The following is an 8,770-nucleotide window of genomic DNA, read 5'->3' as shown; positions in this document are numbered from 1 at the left end:
TCCAGTAGAGTGGACAGGACGACGAATCATTCCAGGACAAACACTGGAACTGCTTTCGAAGAAAGTGCTTTGCAACGGGGACACTATTTGATGGAAGGGGTTGCAGCACTTTGAGACAACTTGCCGTATCTGAATCCTTTTCTCACTGGATGCTAGTGTTGTTGTTGTAAGTATTGTAAACACGAGGATCAAAATCCGGAGACGTTTGACATCAAATACATTAAAATATACCAATAGGTAAATGAATAAATTAACGGATAAACTGGGAGGATTATCAGCCGATTCGAACGCAGCGTCCTTTTTCCTCCCGGACGCCATCCTACTTCTTTTTCCTTTTTTACTTTTTATTCGAATGAGGAAGAAATGAACGAGACGAAGGAAAAGGAAAAAGGAAAAGGAATATAAGACAGAAAGAAGATCAAGCAAATAAACGAAAAAAGGAGAACCCAAAAGACCAAACTTCACCATAGATTTGCCCGACCCACTGGAGAGAACAACATCAGGACGTTGCGTTTGATGTTGTGAGCTGAGCACCTCCAGTCTTTACAGCTCTGACGTTTACACCGTCTTTCAAAACGTCGTTCAATACCCAAGCGCATTGCGAACCCACCCCACCCACCCCGCCTCTCCCTACCTCTCCCAATTCATCATCCTCCTTCTTCCCTCCAAACATCATTGGCAATCCACCCCTCCCCTCCCTTCCTTTCCCAATCCAACCTCCTCCTTCCCTCCAAACATCATGGGCAATCCACCCCTCCCCTTCACATCCACCCAAGGACTGAACTCGATATGGACAATCTACAAGCTTCTTCTTCCCACGACGGCAAAGGTAGCCGTCGACGCCCCTCCAGAAAAGCTGTAGTCCAACATCCATTCCAAAAGATCCCGGTCGTGCAAATAGCAAGCCATCGGAACGCCCCAGCTGCCCCATTCTTGCTGCGGCCGTTTTGGGTGAAAACGTTTTGTCCTCGATAGTGCGTCGGGGCCGCGGCCCCTCAGAGATTGGACCCCTTTGCCCCTCGGGGCCAGGATAATCTGTATGAAAAGGAGAGCTATAAAGATTCGACGCCCAAGTCGTGGGCTACAGGAGAGCCCTAGGGCAGAGTGTACACGCTGCTTTCTCGCTTTGGCCTACACACACGGTCTAAGTGCTTCGTCGCTGCCGTGTGAGGGACTGTACGGAGTAACGGTCGAAGGATGTCGATAGTTTATAATAATGACATGTGATGGTGAAGGCTTGATAAAACGGGAAAATATGCAAATGATTGCTGACGTTGCATGTACGGGTGTGTTACAAATGCAGACCATGGCCATGGCCGTGTTGAGGCATAGTCATTTCTGACGTCATGATCACCTGAATAATCAGGAAACCGTATCTAAGACGAGCTACACGTGCAGAGACTAGCCAAATCAGCTCTGCTCGTTCATGCTGCTCGAGCTACACACAGTGTCTATAAGAACTTCTGCCAAAGCGAGGAACTGATCGAGTTCGTTTGAAGGATGCCAATGTAAGGCGATGACGACAAGAATGGGACTAAAAACGGAAAACTACAGTCAAGCATGTCCATAACGACCACTCAAGGGATCCGCTATGCCAACTTGGTTTTTCTGTCCCCAGACCTAGTGTCTAGTTGGGACATGACGTGGTTGTCTGCTAGGTCAAGGGATCGGCCGGGGGTGGTCGCTATATATAGACAGGTGGTCGTTTGGGACAAGATCCCGTTTGGTGTACCTCCAGCCACACTTTAATACTCAGGTATTTGTACGTGAAGGACTGCTCGCGTTGCATGTACGTGAAGGACTGCTCGCGTTGCATGTACGTGAAGGACTGCTCGCGTTGCATGTACGTGAAGGACTGCTCGCGTTGCATGTACGTGAAGGACTGCTCGCGTTGCATGTACGTGAAGGACTGCTCGCGTTGCATGTACGTGAAGGACTGCTCGCGTTGCATGTACGTTAAGGACTGCTCGCGTTGCATGTACGTGAAGGACTGCTCGCGTTGCATGTACGTGAAGGACTGCTCGCGTTGCATGTACGTGAAGGACTGCTCGCGTTGCATGTACGTGAAGGACTGCTCGCGTTGCATGTACGTGAAGGACTGCTCGCGTTGCATGTACGTGAAGGACTGCTCGCGTTGCATGTACGTTAAGGACTGCTCGCGTTGCATGTACGTGAAGGACTGCTCGCGTTGCATGTACGTGAAGGACTGCTCGCGTTGCATGTACGTGAAGGACTGCTCGCGTTGCATGTACGTGAAGGACTGCTCGCGTTGCATGTACGTGAAGGACTGCTCGCGTTGCATGTACGGGTGTTTTGTGCAACCATGTGTAAGTGTAAGGGCTGTATTTTGTATATTGATTATTTGATACATGTATAAATGTGTCTCCAGGAATATGTTTTGTTTTAATCTTGTGTTGATACTATTTAGTTCTGCCTCGTTATTAGCCATTGAGTATAACTGTTTTATCATCATTGCTTTGTTGTTGTTCTTTAGCCATTTACGTTGACTTGTTATACATTGACATTGATAGTTTTATTCTTCTTCTTCTTCGTCGTTCGCTAGTTAGTTTTTATCATAAGAACCTTTTCTAATTCCTATTAACCCGATGTTCTTTAACTATATTTATACATAAATGCATATATTGTAAAGCAGTATGCATTGTTAGAGGATTTTTTAGTAGCAGTGTTTAAATGTCGAAGCTGCTTTTCCCATTTTTACCCAAGAGACCGACTGTATATTGTGTTATTGTATTTGTCAGACTTGATTGTACCAAGTCCCTACACATGTTGTAATGCGCTTAGAGCCAAATATTTTTGTTTTTTGTAAGGGATAGGCGCAATATAAATACACTTTATTATTATTATTATTATTATTATTATTAAGTGCTGGGACATGGTCATTCCCTACGTCATGAACACGTTCGCAAGCAGGGCAACGTACGAAAGGTCAATTGTCGTGACTCGTCCTTAAAAGGCGAAAACTAGAAATAGGCCCGGTTAGCTCAGTTGGTAGAGCACTGGACACGGGTCAACTTTATGTGCAGACCCAGAGACGGTAGCCATGTCCCACCCCCGTGTCACCACAGTGGCACGTAAAAGACTCGGTAATTCTGTCATAAGTGCAGATGGCTGATACCACCTAAACGCGCATACATTTGTGTATGTCATCAAAAACCGTGAGGGCGTAAAACTCGAATTATGATATAACTCATATCTAGTCCTTAAGAGGCAAAATATTTGGCCTGTAGGACATGAAGCATTCTCTATTTCTTGTGTGTAGGCCTCTAGCACGTGAAGCTCAACCCTGTCAGAAGCATCACAAAGGTTCCAAAAGATGGTCAACGTAAGATCAAACGTCAGATTAACCAACGACACAAGATAGACGAGACTGAATCTCTACACGACAATAATCGAACGACAGACGATTGAACTACTAAGGCCAAACACAAAATTAATTTGTTTGTTTGTTTGCTTAACGCCCAGCCGACCACGAAGGGCACAACATTAATGTATGTTGGTTAAGGGTAACATGACCAAAACAAATAGGGTCGGTAGGTCGGCTTTTTATTTGTTTTAACATTATTTTTTTTTTAGTTTCGGTGTGGTTCGCAAAATGTGCCACAGTTTGTTGTTGTTGTTGTTGTTGTTGTTGTTGTTGTTGTTGTTGTTGTTGTTGTTGTTGTCGTTGTTGTTGTATCGTTGTTGTATCGTTGTTGTTGTTGTTGTTGTTGAGAAATGAAAAAAATGTTTTAGGGTCGGCGGGATAAAGTAAGGTCGGTTGGCCGGGTTACCCTAAACCAACATATATTATGGCCTAACAACAATTGCAAACAGAGACAGACAGACAGACTACTTCGTTCAGTCTTTTTACCGAAAAGTCAGTGCCAAAGCTGTGTACGTTTGTGCAGCGACTTTTGTGAAATAGACTTCCCTAAGTCGACTTTTCCCATTTAATACCAGGCTGTTCTAAGCTCTATGTTTTTAAATATTGTTTTGTTTTAAAAGGACGCCTGTGAATTCTTATTTTTTTTCTTTGTTTGTTTCCGTTGTTTTGTGTGAATTTTTATTATTTGAATGATATCATTCCCTTTGATTTTATTTGTTTGCTTGTGACGTACACGCAGGAAAGCAATTTCATCTGAAAATGCCTGTTCATCTCGCTTCATTATCTCCTTATATTTCTTATCGAATCTAGTTCGGTTGTATCCTTCCTTGTGTGATCTAATATGTCACTTTCGTTAAAGCCTAATTTTACACTGGTTTATTTTATTTATTCTTGTGTGAAACTCAATTTCATTTCTCAAATCGTGTCTAACGGTATTGTTATCTGGTGTCGTTTTTCTCATTTCATTCAAGCTTGTCTCATCTAACTTAGTGACCTGTCTTGTCTCGTTGTAAGTACATTATTTTGCTAACTTTGATCAAAATTAATACAATCTCATTTCCTCAATCTTGTATAACAATCATTGATATTCTTTTGCGTCTTGTTTCTTATTTCATTGGTTTAAACAAAACTGTATTCAATTATTATCATGACAAAAACAATACATGGTTTTTAGGATAACTAACTCAAGCATTTAATGCTTATTTTAAGTAATCCTGGTATGTACATAACAAAGGTTAACATGATGGCGGACTAAATACATTTACTCATTTCAGACAACGATAACAAACAGAAAAACCTGATACGCAAACAATCAGAAAAGGGAGGGGGGTGTACAGAAGGTGTGGGGGGGGGGGGGGGGAAACGAGAAACAAAAAGACATGGGGCATGAGAGAGCGCTTGTCTCATGTAATTTTGTCACCTATATTATATTTTGTCTCGTTTTATGTTTCAAAGTATAGTGTTGACTTTTTCTTCTGGTATCAAAGGGGAACCAAACACTAAATGCCATATACTCGTGTACGGAGATGCCTTACAGTGCAACGTGTACAATTCAAAATTAGAAGAGAATGGGGAAAATTGAATTTTTAGTTTGACTACAATCTTAGTATTATATGGCGTAGGGGACACCGTCTTGTTTTGTTTGTGTTTTTAGATTTTGTTTTTCAGGAAAAAAAAAGAAGAAGCTTGCTACGGCTGGTGTTCGTGAACTATAGTATTTCTAACGTACTTTTAAAACCGCTGTTAAGTATGTACTCAATCGTGTGATTGATTGATTGACTGATTGATTGGTGATTGATTGATTGATTCATTGACTGATTGATTGATTGATTGATTGATTGATTGATTGATTGATTGATTACCTGTTTCATGCTTTCATTCCATGATTTATCTATTTATTTGAATACAAAATGTATGCATTCTGGTAAACCTCAAACGTTTAAATGAGCCAACATGACATTATAAGTTCACTCCTCCTTTAATCAACTGTGTGACTGTCTTTCTTCCTTCTTTCATTCTTCAAACAACTTGCTTTGTCCTCTCTTGCCAACAATGCTCTCATCAGCTCTCGAGCAGGACATTCACTTCATCCTAATGCAGCTATTCACACGTTTCACACTGCGAAAGTCGAATAATAATCGAACCTGAGAAACGGCCACTCCATTCAATCAATCCTTCTGGCGTTGACGGATCTCGGGGCTATTTAAAGTACTAACGAACCTTGAACCGAGAGCGATTGATTCAAACGGCAGGGACTTGACAGGGTGGCATTTTGTGTGGATCATGGCATCTTCTGCTCGATCGAAAATCACAAAATCACATCACGGCACAAAATTCATTCAAAGGTATGGCCCCGGGGCCGCGTTCCTTGATCAAGTTATTTTCCCCACACTGCTTGACACAATGAGATCCAGAGAAGAGAGAGAGAGAGAGAGAGAGAGAGAGAGAGAGAGAGAGAGAGAGAGAGAGAGAGAGAGAGCGAGCGATCGATACAGTGAACAAGAACAAGAACAAGAACAAGAACAAGAAGGAACAGATACAGAGAAAGAGTCACAGAAAGACAGAGACAGACAGACAGAGAGTGAGAAACAGATGTAAGCATGGCAACCTTACACACACACACACATACACACACACACACACACACACACACACACACACACACACACACACACACACGAACACACCCCTTAGTGAGAAAAAAGATGTATTGACCTCAAATCGGGGGTGAGAAGAGAACATCGATTTCGTAGCGCTTGTCAATTGGCAGAAGAGAATTCAATAATCCAAAGAGCCTGGATGAAAATCTCAAGGTTGGAATTTAATTCCTCCAGTCTTTTGTTTTTTCCACACACCGGCATGCTTTTCTGTCAGATAGGGTAAGAGGTGGTTCTATTTGTGGAGGCGTAGGGACTCTGAATGCGGGAACCGGAGAGCGCCCAATTCAATTTGCCGTGTAGTTTAGACAGTTCCAGCGAACTTGAAAAAGAATGCTGTCTGAAAAAGTCGAGGGCGGCTACTTACTTTTGGTGGTTAATGGCATCTGAGCGCCTGAAAGGGCCTGTGTAGTGTTATAAATACAGGTTGTCTACAAGTCATTGAGAATCAGTGTTTCGCGTGTAGTTACTGTAATATTAACAGCACATATATTTCTGTGCGAAATAATGTTTCTTCTCTTTCTTCTTCTGCGTTCATGGGATGAAACTTGTACGTGTACGACCGTTTTTACCCCGCCATTTAGGCAGCCATTCGGGGGAAGCATGATGGGTATTTTCGTGTTTCCATAACCCACCGAACTCTGACATGGGTTACAGGATCTTTTCCGTGCGCACTTGGTCTTGTGCTTGCTTGTACACACGAAGGGGGATAAGGCACTAGCAGGTCCTTAACCCACCAGGCGCGGGCGGGATTCGAACCCACGGCCTTCCGCTTTGGAGGCCGGCGTCTTACCACTAGGCCACTGAGCCCGTCTCTGCGAAGTAATGGAAGAAAACTATTGTCTCTACTCTCACAATTCAATCATATAACTGTATCTTGTTTTCCCTATTCTCAGTTTGTCAATGACCGCATGAGACATCGGACTCCAACATTCAGTGTTACACCAACTGAAATAAAGACAGATATGTTATCCAGATAACAGTGCACTATAAGTATTGAAATCCTCCGCGCTTTGAATTGTGAGGATATACAAGTGCTAATCAGCTTACAGCTTGGCATACATCTTTCAGTCAGAAGAACGCTCCAGCCATTGTACAAGAGTACACTGACATTACACAATGTTTTGGACTTCTGTCTGCTTTGATGATTAAGTCCAATGCTATTATGAGATGCTGGTCTCTCTCTCTCTCTCTCTCTCTCTCTCTCTCTCTCTCTCTCTCTCTCTCTCTCTCTCTCTCTCTCTCTCTCTCTCTCTCTCTCTCTCTCTCTCTAAAGAGTTTTAAACAAGCTCTGCATAATCATTTTATGTCTACCTGTATGGCTATACTAGTCTTAACACGTGCAAGTAGCTGTCAACAATTGGCAAAGCTTTATGAATTACACAAATATGTTCTTTATCATATGTATTATGTGGAATTTATGTTGCGATTTTCCATCATCACTTCATCATCATCATCATCATCATCATCATCATCATCATCATCATCATCATCATCATCATCATTATCATTTACACCATATAATCATTATTAGCATTAGTGTAAACGTTGGTATCGTGTGAATTTTACCGTCGATCACTTTACATGTGTTAACATGTTGCATGTTTCGCTTTCGATTTGTATGTTGCTTACTTTGCCATTTTATTGTTTATGTTTATTTGCTTGTTTGCTTACTTGTCGATTGTTTGCTGGTTCGTTCGTTTACTTTGTTTATTTGTCATGTTGCTTTACTTGTTTATCATTTATTAGATATTTGTATTAGAAGTAAGGACCGGTTGTAAGAAAAGGCGTCGCCTTAAACCTCTATCCTTGAAAAATAAAGTTCCATCATCATCATCATCATCATCTCTCTCTCTCTCTCTCTCTCTCTCTCTCTCTCTCTCTCTCTCTCTCTCTCTCTCTCTCTCTCTCTCTCTCTCTCTCTCTCTCTCTCTCTCTCTCTCTCTCTCTCTCAGTTGCACACACATTTGAGCACACTATAAACTGCCCCTGCTGTCTAGTTTCCATTGTGTACTCGGATAATGTATGCAATGCTCTTAAGTGTTTTGTTTTTTATGTTTATACTCGACCATTATTTTGATGTTTTACTAGTTTAATACTTTGATTAGATACTGTTCCTTTTAGGTATGAAATGATAGCATGTGCTTGTGTGTAGATATGCGAGCGCACGCTCGCGCGCGCGAGCATGTGTGTGTGTATATGTGTGTGTGTGTGTGTGTGTGTGTGCATGCATGTGTGCATGTGTGTGAATGTGTGTGAATGTGTTTGTGTGAATGTGTGTGTGTGTGTGTGTGTGTGTTTATGTGTGCATGTGTGTGTGTATACGTGGGTGTGGATGTGTGTGTGTGTATGTGCGCAGTCTTTGCTTTCGTTTACAATTATTCTCTGTATATGTTCCAAGGACAGGTTGGAAGATTAGGCTAAGCCTAAAACCTTTATCCTTATGTAATAAAGTTCTGAGTTCTGAGTTCTGAGTTCTCTCTCTCTCTCCTCTCTCCTCTTTCTCTCTCTCTCTCTCTCTCTCTCTCTCTCTCTCTCTCTCTCTCTCTCTCTCTCTCTCTCTCTCTCTCTCTCTCTCTCTCTCTCTCTCTCTCTCTCTCTCTCTCTCTCTCTCTCTCTCTCTCTCTCTCTCTCGGCAACGCAAGCAAAACACGGCTGGTAGTTGAGAGAGAGATAAAGTGAGATAAAAATTGCTTGACCAAACTTTCAATCAATTTGGATGAAAAAT

This window comes from Littorina saxatilis, linkage group LG3 (assembly GCF_037325665.1).
Source record: "Littorina saxatilis isolate snail1 linkage group LG3, US_GU_Lsax_2.0, whole genome shotgun sequence".
Classification (NCBI taxonomy): Eukaryota; Metazoa; Mollusca; class Gastropoda; order Littorinimorpha; family Littorinidae; genus Littorina; species Littorina saxatilis.
The sequence above is the reverse complement of the archived record's forward strand: the minus strand, read 5'-3'. Positions refer to the sequence as shown.